The 13,117-nt window shown below is 39.3% G+C and overlaps 1 protein-coding gene across 4 annotated transcripts in view; it reads right to left on the bottom strand.

Moving 5' to 3' along the window:
* Nucleotides 1-13,117, bottom strand: part of ARHGAP15 (Rho GTPase activating protein 15) — a 497,535-nt gene that overhangs the window by 83,826 nt on the left and 400,592 nt on the right. The gene's annotated exons all lie outside the window — the stretch shown is intronic.

The raw sequence follows: 13,117 nt of genomic DNA, 5'->3' as shown, positions 1-13,117 counted from the left end.
TTCTTGCTGCTTTAAAAATATTTTGTTTGGTTTTCATCTCTGGGAGGAAGATTTGCCCAGCAACAATATTAGACAGACCCCTGTTGGCCTACCTAGGCTATGCAAAGCTGTCAAAAATGATAACACACTAAAGGCAAACCACAAGTGCTTACAAAACTGTTTTTGCAAACAACAAAAATGTTTTCTTTTGAAGCTTGACTGAGCTGAGACATTTCAATATAAAAGAAACTAAATGCTAAAATAAAGTTTCTAATAAACAAAGCAAAGTGTGATTATTATTCTATTTTTCTCTTGTTATAGAAGTTTGGTGTTATTAGAACACAATAAATAACTGAATCATAATTCATATAAAACTCTGTGAAAGTGTAAATCCCCCTTATAATTAAAAGGATATGTACAAGTTCTGCTACTCCAAAAATGTATTTGGCTTTTAAAATGTATGATGTGACTTTTTAAACTTTTAGACAAGTTTTAGCCAGCATGCAAATCTAGAGACAACCATGAAAACTACAGACAAAATCAGCACATCCCTGGCAATCTATACCAAAGCTCACTGAAATTGGGTGTTTAGCAGTTCAGCTGGACTCAAGTTCATCCTGTTTACCTAACTTTGTACATAATTTTTATCATTCCATTCTTTGAACAAAATAATAGAAAAACCTGTTTGCCATTAAGTTCTTCTAATGGGTTTTTGTCTACAGAGAATTTGCTTTTGACAAATTCAAGTTCGATTTCAGGATGCACGTTTCTTTGTCTTTTTTTCTCTATAAATGTGAATAAATGTTAATGAAATATTGGTCTCTGAAGGTGTCTGCAAATAAATTAATGCACCCATGCCTCAAATTTATAGCAATTCTTTGAAACAATGAATTTGTGACTATCACGTGTTTTTTCCCCATTCCTTTTCCTCTCTTCCTTTTTTTAGAAAAAATCCAGTCTTACCTCAATCATAAAAATAATGACTTGATCTGAAATGAATTAGCAGAAGGGACCTTGTTTAGACCACAAGATCATATTTGATTGACTGTATTTCAACAATTAGCCTTTTATTTTGCTAGACACTATTGAAATAGATCGACAGCATCTTAGCAGGCCAGCTTTAAACAGTCAGCTGTTCACAATAGCATCAAAAAGAGAGACCTAATGGGGTCTACTGTCACTTTAAAGAACAGGGTGGGTTTTCACATTGTTGAAATCTGTCAGATATTTTGAAATGTCCCTCTCACTATGGTGCCACACCCCCTGCGTGTCCTTATAATAAAATTGGTTTTACTCCTGATTAAATCATTTTCTCCCTACCCACTACCATACTTCTCATAATGGACCTGTGTGCTCTACAGCTGGTGTTCTTCCCATGGTACCAATTCTTACTTTATCTTTTAAGCACTTTGCTGCTAAGATCTCATGCAGAGTGCTTATGTTTTGTTAAGAGCTTCATTCTTAGAGAAATAGCTTAACACATGTTCTAAAAATGTTGTACAACTTATTGCTTAAAACACATTTAGAAAATGTATAAGTACTGTAGCTCTGGCACAGAAGTTTAAGTAGAAACCTTAAAAAAAAAAAAGCCTTTGTTTTTACCATGCATTTGTCTTAAATGTCTAATGTGAAATACTTGGCTTCTAAGGTTTTACATAAACTTATTTTCCCAGATTTTTGCACCATTTCCAGCTCTTCAAGGAAACGTGTTAGGAATGTATCTTCTTGAAATCAAAGGGTGTCACTTTACCCTCTAGCAATAAGATATTTTTAAAAAATGTTTGCTAGAAGGGACAAATGTCAAATAAAAATATCACAAAAAAAGTAAAAAGAAAATATCAGTCCATTTACTGTAACATTCAATTGTGTTCCCACTGGTTGGAGTTACACACATACTAAGGCGATGGGGAAATATTAAGACCTAGAAGCTACATGCAATTGAAATACATTTCAATTTGAACAAAGGGCCTCATTCTGTGGACCTTACTCAATCCCAAATCCCAGTGGAGTCAGTGTTTTACCTAAGTAAAAGATTTGGATTCAGAGTATATAAATATGGCTACTGATTTCCTTGGGAGTGGAGGCTGCTAAACACCTCAAAGAAGCAGGTCCTAAAATTGCTGCTTTTATAAAAACATTTGATTTTTCCCTACTAGTTGCCAGATGATATCATTTATTTCAAATAAGGACATAAGCACATCTAGGGAGTCTCTCAAAATATTGCGCTAATAGAATAGTAAGAATGAGAAGTGAAAAAAGAAAGTTAGAGGGTTCTCATTAAGGCTCTTTGGAAATAAATATGTTACATTTGTTTTACATTTGTGAAGGGAGTGTGTACTTTAACCATTTTGTTATTATTTTTAAATAAACTTTTCTAGTAGTATATCATTTTAAAACGTACTTGCATTTAGTTCCTGTGCAAACAAATATGTGTTCATGTATGGCTGATATACACCATAAGGGTCCCCACTTCCAAAAGGAAAAAATCCACATAAAGACCAATTAAAAAATTAAAATAACCAGGAGAGACCTAAGTTTTAAAGAGGATCAGATTCCAGTTTAGAGGATATTCCATCTTGCAAACAGACTTGTCGCTGGAAAAGAGTAGTGTTCCTTTGCACCCTCTTTTTAAGTATTCTTTATTTTACAAGGCATCCTTTTTTAGGCCATTCTACTGGGCATATCTTGCTTTCATGGCATATTTCCACTAAAGCCAATAGGGCCACATTAGGCAGTAGTTCATTCTGCAAACAGTGCCATTCATTTCACTGGGATCATTTGCAGAGTAAAGTACTGTCCAAAGCGAATACAAATATCAGAATCTGTCCCACAGTGTGTTTGTTATTCATGAGATTCTTATGGAACTGAATCCACCTATCTGATGAAATAGTTCCATGCCCCCTGCTAATTGGTTACCTGTTATGTGTTAAAGCAGAAGGGAAAGGAATACAGATCACAAGTTCAGGACAGGAGATCTGGAATTGTTTGTGTTGCCCACACTGGAATAGGCTGAGGAAAGAGAGAAGGCAGAAAAGTAGAAGACAAAAGGACCAGGGCTACATCTACATTACAGCTGAGATCAAAAGAGTGGAGATCAATGCACTGGGGAATGATTAACCAAATTGACTGCAGATCACTCTCCAATTGAACTTATGTTCTACCCCCGGATGAGAAGGGTAAGGTAAGTTGATGGGAAGGTGTCTCTAGTAGAACTCTGCTGTAATAACATAGCTGGAGTTTCATATCTTAAGTCAACTTGCTGCATTAGTGTAGACCTATCCTCAGAAAAAAACATGGAGAAGGATAGAGGATAATAAAACAGTGGTTAAAAGGGGAAAGGAACATGTTAGGGAGAAATAAAGAGAGAAGGAATGAGAATCAAGGACAAACACATAGGAGGGAGAAAGGGGAGGAAAAGAGATAGAATGGAAGTAAAATAATGTGTCTCAGTTTGGGTTAGCTCCATTTCTCATTGTCCACTGGGGTAAAAGTTCTATACAGCTACAATAGAATACCAAGGAAGTGTAGTGGATACAGATAGAGGTTCCTTAGGAGCTGGAAAATCTTATTTCAGACCATTTGCAAAATAGCATCTCTTTTTATTAGACTGTTTGGAGGAATTTGTTTATTTTTGTGGGAATTAAATTGCAGAACAAGAAAACCATCACTCACGATACCTTACCATTTATCTTACTAGCTTGGGGGAAATATGAAACTTTCAGAAAACTGGGCACTTGGATGAAAGGAAATGCTCTAGTTTAACATAGGGCTACCTGGGCTATTATGACGGGGCATCTGCCTCCGCATTGGCTCTTTACAGCTAAAACCCAGCCCTGGGAGAGAGCCAAGAACAAAGCCCACAGCTGAGGCTGATATTGCCCATCAAGGCCCAGTTGGGGCTGTATAAATAAGGGCTTTAGGAGGGAGGTTTGGACCCACACACTTTTGCTCTGGCTGGGGAGCTGAAGACTTCCTAAGATAGAGCAGAGCTGGGAAAAGGCAGGCAGAGCTGGGGAGTTCTGTCCTGACCTCACGTTGCAGGACCTGGTGTACTAAGGCTGTAGGGTCACAGCCAGAGAGAGGAAAAAGCAGCAGGTCCACATCCCCTTGCCAATGATGAGTGGCCATTTCAAATGGCAGTTTACCCCTGAGGTAAGGGGCTAGATACAATTGGCAGTAGGTCACTGAGGCAACATGGGTACTGGGAAATAGGGGGATTCCCTGGGAAGAGAGTATCCCAGAGTGTAAAGATGTGAGACGGTTGATATGCCCTCTCCCTCGAAGGGGAACTCAGAGACAACTGTAAAGGAGATTGTCAGAGGGCAATATCCTGAAGGGGACACTGTGTTCTGGGAGCTATATGAATCCAGAACTGGAACATGGAGTGAGGACACAGGGAGACACCAGCCAGAAGGAGGTGTCCTGAGAGCTTGCAAGAGCTAATTCCCAGTGCTACCAGCAAGAGGTGCTGTGGAGGTGCCCTGTGACACCCGCATCTTCCAGCATATATGTGTGGACTCTTCCGATACAAGGGGGCTATTTGATAGACTTGGGCTGTACTGCCTATAACTAAGGGAGCTGACTTTAAATCTGTGGCCATTAGGCTGTACTGCCATGTGACCAAGGGGACTATTTTATGAACTCTGGCCATTGGGCTGTGCCCCCTGGTACCAACAGGGCTGTCTTACAGACTCTGGCCATTAGGTCATGTTGGGAGACAGTGAGTGAGACAACTGGAAAAAATGGATTTTTTTTGGAGGGCATGGTGGCCCAGCTTGCCAAGCAGCAGGGTGACTGGTCTGGCCACTCTAGGGGTGGACAACTAGACTCCGTGGGAAACTGGGCACCAAGACCTATGAGCTGGTGCTTGGACCTAGAATTTTTTTTGCCTATGGGCACAGGGGAAGCCCCACCCAGATAATATGGACAATGAGAAAGCAACCCCTATGAAGGTAACGGGGGCCCCCAAACATGTTGGACCTGTGGGGAACCTGTGCACCAGAAAAGGAAGTGCAAGGGGACCTGTAAGGCCCCGACTAGCCCTAAGCGAAAGACTAAGCCACAGCTGGTGTGTAGGAAGGCTCTGGTGACGGGAAGGCATAAGAGGTCCTTCCATTGCCACACAGAGCCATATCAAGAGGCCCTGCCCCCAGGGAGTGGAGTGGGAAGCTAAGAAGGAGTCTCAACCCAGACTACCCCAAAGGAGAGAATGATGAGGTTCCCTCAAATAAGGGAGCCTCTGAGGTAGAGGGACCCCGGACTACACAAGGGACCCACTAGGGAGCAAAGCACACTTCAGTGGGGACCTGGACTGAGAGAGGGGCCTCACAAGAGTGTAGAAGACCACTGTGGGGATCCTTAATCTTGAAAAGGGGAGTAGGCTGCTCCAGAGGAGAGAGAGACCTTTCATGACCTGCTGGGGTGTTAGGGAAACCCCTCTGGGAGATACTTAAGGGAGAGGGTGTGTGACAGAGCATCTGCCCTGCACTGGCCCTTTAAGGCTAAAACCCAGCCCAAGGAGAGGGCTGAGAGCAAAGCCCATAGCTGAGGCTGATATCGCCCATTAGGGCCCAGCAGGGGTCTGTATAAATAAGGGCTCCAGGAGAGAGGCATGGACACATACACTCTTGCTCTAGCTGGTGAGGAGGAGGATCTGACTGCCAGGGTAGCTGGAGGCTTCCTGAAATAGGGTAGGGCTGGGAAAAGGCAGGCAGAGCTGGGGAGCTCTATCCTGACCTCATGCCCAGGCTGCAGGGTCTGAGTCAACGCCTGAGTGTACTAAGGCTTCAGGGCCACAGCCAGAGATAGGAGAAGGCAGTAGGTCCACACCCGCTTGCCAATGATGAGTGGCCATTTCAGACTGCAGTTTGCCCCTGAGGTGAGCGGCTAGATGACGACTAGCAGTGGGTCACTGAGGCAAGGTGGGTAAAGGGGGATAGGGGATTCCCATGGAGGAGAGGACTCCAGAGTGCAAAGATGCGGGACTGGTGATAATCTCCACCCCCCAGAAGAGAGACTGAGAGACAACTGAGGTGGATACTGTCAGAGGGCAGTATCCTGAAGGGGACGCTATGGTCCGGGAACAATATGGGTCTAGAACTGGAACATGCAGTGAGGACCTGGGGAGACACCAGCTAGAAGGAGGTGCCCTGTGGGCTTGTAAGAGCTAATTCCCAGTTCTACCGGCAGGCGGCACTGTTAATTGTGCCCCTGTAAATTCAAAAAACTAGTATTTGTGGATATCTGGGAATTGAATAACTTGAATTTTACTGTATGTAAAGGAAGAAGAGCAGAACTTAAGCTTCTGTTCAAAGCTGTTTTCAAAACAATCTTTCAAAACTTTTCTCACAAGAAGGATCATACAGCATATTATTGTGAAATGACTCCTTTTGATATTTTACACTTATAACAATTTTATTATTTCCTCTCAGGGAAAGCCTTGTTTGTTACATTTACAAAGGCTTTTAGTCCCTCCCTTATCTAGGTGTCGAAAGAGCAATGCTTTACCCATTCCATGTGGTTTGTGGGCTTCTCCCCAGCTGATTAAAAGCCATTTGAATTGTGCACCACTATGTCCCAATAGCTATCACCAAGGTGAGAACTCCAAAATGGAACCCCATGATACAATAAAGCCCTGGCAATGGGGAGAAGGAGACAGGACTGTTCTTCCATCACATGGAATCCCCCTTAATATCCTTTCCACCATTTTGGTGTGGACAGCTTTTTTTTAATAGACTTCTCTGATCACTCATTCAACAGCAGCGTAACGAGGGATCTACACAGGACAGCTTAGTCTGGGATAAACCGCATAAAATCTCTGGCCACAAAGCCAGAGGCTGTGTCTAAACTGGCAAGTTTTTCCGCAAAATCATTTGATTTTGTGGAAATACTTGCATGCTGTCTACACTGGCCGCTTGAATTTCTGCAAAAGCACTGACTATCTCATGTAAGAAATACTATGCTGCTCCCGTTCCAGCAAAAGTCTTTTTCCGAAAAACTTTTGCGCAAAAGGGCCAGTGTAGACAGCAGAGATTTGTTTTGTGCAAAAAAGCTCCGATTGCGAAAATGGCTATTGGGGCTTTTTTGCGAAAAAGCGCGTCTAGATGGGCCACGGATGCTTTTCTGCAACAAGTGCTTTTGCGGAAAAGTGTCCTGCCAATCTAGACATGCTTTTCTGAAAATGCTTTTAACGGAAAACTTTTCCGTTAAAAGCATTTCTGGAAAATCATGCCAGTGTAGACGTAGTCATACTGTATCATGTGACCATGGACTAAGTGTAAAGCCCTGCTATTCCTTTTCACTTTGGGCCTGACCATCCTCAGGATTGGCAAATATAGCAGTGTTAGTTTACGTGGTGGTAGAAGACTTGTTTTAGCTTGATTGATAATCTAAATGCATGTTAAAAATGTGAAAAACTTGCATAAAGATAAAGCTGCCTTTGATAAAACCCCAGGAATGGTGGGATTTCATAATCACAATCCTGAATAGGAGAGCAACTATCTGTCTGCCTCTTTAGAGCGATGACACTTCATTTTAAATTAGTGATGGAAATGTTTTAAATTAGCTTTGCAATTTCAATTTAAAGAAACATCCAAAAGTTCAGACATTTATCTGAAATAAGAGTGAACCTTAGAGCCGATGTATGGAATGCCCATCCCATGCAGACCAACAAAGTTCTCTCCTCCCTTGTGATACTTGTCACTAACCTGCATGATTCTTTCTCCTCTCCCCTTCTCTAGGGCCAAAGTGGCCTACTATCTAGATTTGCACAGACCTCTACCATCTTTCTCTTCCAGGATCATTCAAGCAGCTGAAAGGAGCGTGAAATACCAGTAAAGTGAATCACTAGGTTTTATTTCGCCATGTTCATTTATATAGTTTCTGGCCTGGGTGCCAACAAGGGCACAAGAAGAATGAAAAATATTCATGAATAACTTTTTTACTCAATTCACCAAGCTTTATTGTTGACAGATCTTCATGGATCCAATCAGTCAAACAAAAACTGCATTTACTACCCTACAGTGTAAATCACCAGTTCTAAAGGAGGTCCTCTTAATGGAAAACTGAAGCTTTTACAAAGTTTACAGCATTTGATGTAAATAGATGATATATGACTAATAGGACAAGTAAATAACCTACATATGTATCTATGTATTACTAGTCTGCCCATTATCATGTTTAGGTGCAAACTACTGAGTTTAGGTACAAACTCCTGAGCAGTTATAACTAAAAAGCAAAACATCTTTTATGTGTATTCATGGTGGTGTTTATTCCAGTTCTCTGAAATGACAATTCACTGACCTGAGGGCAAGTTGGAACAACCCAGTGCTGCTAACTTAAAACTTGATGTGTTCTAGAAAGAAATAAGGTTTCTATACTTGGATACACTGGACCACATTCATCCTCAGAGCAACTTCACAGAAGTACATGGAGTCACATGGGGATGAACTGCTCATTGTTTCTGAGGAAAGTGACCCAGTATTGCCAAAAATTTACAAGCAGCTCAGAAATAGCACACCATGAAATCATAAAAAGAAGTACAAAAGTTCTGAGACATGATCAGCTGGTGATTCCATTACATTAAACAAGTTATCACTTTATCAGTTTCTGTAAATAACTGGATGCATTAAAATGGATAGTGATGCTAAACAAAGACTGCAATTGATATGCAAAAACAAACTTTATCATTACCATATTTTTCTCTCCAAATACCATTTTAAGGATTAGATGCTAGTTATTTGTCACAATACAAGATTGACCACCATTAATGACTTGATATAATAATTACAGTAATAAATAGGATATTTACAAATTTTTATAAAAAACAGAAAATCAAACTGAACCAACTATTATATACTGGAAGAGTAGTGATTTTATATAGCATCAGATGTTTTCCCTCAAATACAATTGAATGTCTTAAGAATTATCATAAAACATGCTTCCATAACTTAGACATAATAACCTACATCCAGTCTGTCGACTCTACAATCTGAGCCAGATTCTTACTTCCATGCCAGTACCATTACAGCATTATGGACAGGGCCATCCTTAGAATTTATTGGGTGCTGTGAACCCCCTGCATATGACTACCCCTAGGCTTTCCCCATCTCTTCTCCAGGGCACCTTTCCTTGTGAGAGTCCAGCAAGGTTGGGGTTAAATGCCTGGCTGTTGCTGAGGTTGCCACTCACCTCTACAGTTTACTGGGAGCCACAGCTGCTCCAGCCTCCAGCAAGTGGTAAGCTCAGCTCAGGCGGCCTCAGGATAGGTGGAAACAGTGGCAGTGGTGACCTGCTACCTGCCCCTGCTTTCCCCCTCCAGCATTTGCACATCACATTGCCATAATTTGGGGGATCACCAGGGCAGCTCTCATGTGTCTAAGCCAACCCATTCTTAGTGCTGTCCTAGTGGGTACAGTTGCAAATTCTGCATGTGCATAGGGACCCTGGGGGGTCCAGAGACAACTAGTTGGGGTAGAATATACCCAATGATATAAGTTACAGCAGCCTCATAACTAAGCTATCTTATGTTAGGGCCACCACTTACCAAATCATAGAATCCTGATGATTGCTGCCTTCCTTGAACTGAACAAAGTTCAGATATAAGGCAGAACCTGGATCTCAGACTTTCTATACCCCTAACAAATAAAAGGTATGAGAAATGGTGGTGATATTTATTCTTACTCAGCTTGGAAAAAAAAAACCTGCTTATAAGTGGATATTTCTTTCTGGGACATGGCAACTTTGTTTCCACAGTTTTTAAGGCGCCCTTTTTGTTGTTTTGCTCTTTTTGTTTGTTCTCTCAATGGTCTCCATTATACCACACCAAAAAAATCTGTTCCTTGTTCCTAAATCTCAGCTTTTTTATATAATTGAATTTTCTTGGTAAATGCCAATAAAATAGCTCCATATTTCCTGGATTGTAGGATACAGGTGTCAAATCATTTTTTAAACAGGGAGCTTGCTTTTCATTATGTATGCCACCATCCAAAGGCTTTCTGTAAATTTTATTTTATTTTTTCATCTGATTTTTCTGTCTTAGTAGAGTTTAAATTAGCTGGAGTAAATATCCATCTTTCTAACTCACCATATTTTTGGTTTAGGTATTTGTGTAATAAACACAATTATGGTATACATTTAGAGTTCATACTCTCACCCTTCTATGTTCAGATTTTTGATAATTTCTTTAGGTGCTTCTACATAGATGACAATGCTATCACAAACTGGAGATGTCTCAGATAGATACTCTACATTCTTATTGAAGGTTTTTCAAGATCTTGAACAAAGAGAAAGTGAAGATCAAGGGTGAGATAGTATCTCTCTGTTCAACTCCATACTGGAAAAATATGTCCATATTCCATGTCATTTTAAATGAATTGTATTATTAAAGCAGAGTATTTTGGGATTCTGACACAGTTCTTCAATTGCTTCCCTTTTGTACTGTTCTAACACTACTTCTATTTCCAGCTCCTCAAAGGCCTCTTTGTAATCTAAAAACCTATGCACAATGTTTTGTAATATTTGGCAGACTTATTCAAAATGTAATTCACTATCTGCTTGTGATGTATGGCTCATAAATTACTTCACACATAATGTACCCCAAAGGGTAAAACATTCTTGCGACTAAATTGTAATAATCCGATTAAAGGAAAAAAAGGCAAAAGTAATTTTTCTAGCTACAGTGGTAAGATCTGAACTCAACAATGGTTTACTGTTGTCCCACAAAAATTGTTACATTGATTTATTACATAAACAACCTCTTGTCCCTTGTCATAACAAAGGAATCACACAAACTTAAAGGAACCAAGGTACACAGGAAGTGGCCCATTAAGCCCAGTGTCCCATTTCTGGATATTGTTAATCTCTAAAGTTTCATAGGAAGACAAAAAACCAATAAGAACAGAAATCAGAAGCTATTTGTTATATAGTCAATTATATTACTAGGATTAGGCATAGGAAGGAAATTCCTTTCTGATTCCAGAAACAGTCTGTTTATTCCTTGATTAATAAGTTTTGATAATCAAAGGAGGTCATTAACAAAACAATAAAGATCAATATATCTTTTTCCATGGGTAATGGATGATCAACAAAGTTGAGACGGATTGAAACCTCAACTAAAGTTAAGAAGTTCCTCGTCTACAGCTACAGTACTTTAGAGAAATATTTCACATATATATTGATGTATGACATATTTTACCTGTAGATCATTAGTTTATTTTGAGTTATTAGGAGAAAAAAATTAGGAGCTTGATCCTACAAAATTTAATTCTCGAGTACTTCCATTGATTTACATGGGGCTTCTCAGAAGCGTAAAAATTATTTGAAAGAGCAAATGCAGTATTCAGAGCCAGGTTTGCAGAAAGTCCTGGGTATAAAAGTCAAGGACAGAACCTTTTATTTTGCATAGAAACCAAAAACAATTCTGTTCATTAGAACTTTATAAAGAGCTGTTACTAGTTTCATAATGTGAATCCATTTGGATTATCTGACCAAAGATAAGACTTCAATGGACTTACAGTATCATTCCCCACTTTACCAGTGCCACAAAAGGGAATTACAATTAATTGGATTATGTTGGTCTCCACCCGCTGATTGTAAAAACGGAAGTCTGAAACTGTAACTATTTCAAACAGACCATATCTCTAATCAACCATGGGATTTGTACTTTAACTTATGAATAAGACTTAATTTTTTCTCTGTACTCTCTTCTACATTGGAAGAGGTCATTTTAAGCACTTTATTCTAGTTCCTCAAACTAAAAGGACAATTGCCTTCATAATTTTAATTGGCTGTTTATAGCACTCATACCTGGCCTTTTCTTTTTATATTATTTAACTGATTTATTTGTAGGAAATTGAGTACTCTTGAAAAATGCAGATCAGACTGCCCAGGAAACCAAAGTCTCTTTATATCTATAGCAGAAATTCCCCTATGCTGCCACATCAATTTGCTTCAAACCTGTTCTGGCAGGTGCTCTTTTGAGATAAAAGGAGAGGTCAGTCGTCTTTCCCACACACTCAGACCTTGACATCTTTGTTGAGAATGTCACTTGAAGTAACAATTATTTTCAGTGCTGCTACATGTAACTAGGAACTTCACAGAGCCTACTAAACCATGTCACATAGGTCACTAAATAGCAAGTGTTCATTTGCTACTGTCCTGGGCAAGATTTAGGGCTTGTCTATATTAGAAAGTTATACTGGTATATACTAAATATTAATTTAAATGGCTATAAATATAGCGGTATAGCCCCCTCTATGGACATACTTATTCTGGGATAAGCGTGGCTTTTTCAGTTTACTTTGTGAGGTGTATAAACATTTTTATTTCAGAATATGAATGGCCACACAGAAATACTGGTTTGATGACAGCAATATAAGTATACCAGCATACATGTTACAAATTTTGGGAGAAGACAAGCCCCTTAACTGATGATTTAGTGAGAACAGGAGCCTCTACATTCCCAGTCGCCTGAGTTATTAACTTTTCTTTTTATGAACGATACAGGTGGATATTTGGTTCACTCTACTTTGGAAAACTTTTAATGTATTTAAAATACAAAAAAAAAAAAAAAAAAACAGCACTTCACTTAACAAAAACTTTGTTTAGCTTGTTTTCATCTATGGCTTGACTTGAATGGGTCTGCCTATATGTTTAAAGTTAGATATGTGCTTAAACTGAGCTGAATCAGGGCATGAAACAATTATTTTAAAGACATAAAATAAAACTTCCCGTGGGGAAATACTTTATAACTTAATGAAAAAAAATCCTGTTCACATGCATTTGCATGTTTTCTAATATTAATAATGAAGCCTAATTTTTATAATTATCACCTTGATTTGTTCCATTTCTTTAAAGTGAAAAGAAGCTGGTCTTCGCTGCTGGTATTGATTTTTAAAGTTTATCTTTAAAATACATGTTTTAAAGCTACAGAATAGTGTAAAAGTTTTCAAAATGAATCTTTCATTTTAAAAAGTTATTACTATACATAATTCAGTGGCTAAACATAAGCAATCTCTCTCCTGCTATCCATCTCCACCCTCTGATAAGCAGAAGCTAGGGACACCATTCCTTACCCATCCTGGCTAATAGCCATTAATGAACTTAACCTCCATGAATTTATCTAGTTCTCTTTTAAACC

Source organism: Pelodiscus sinensis, chromosome 7 (assembly GCF_052426305.1).
Source record: "Pelodiscus sinensis isolate ZL-2025 chromosome 7, ASM5242630v1, whole genome shotgun sequence".
Lineage (NCBI taxonomy): Eukaryota > Metazoa > Chordata > Testudines > Trionychidae > Pelodiscus > Pelodiscus sinensis.
The sequence above is the reverse complement of the archived record's forward strand: the minus strand, read 5'-3'. Positions and strand labels throughout refer to the sequence as shown.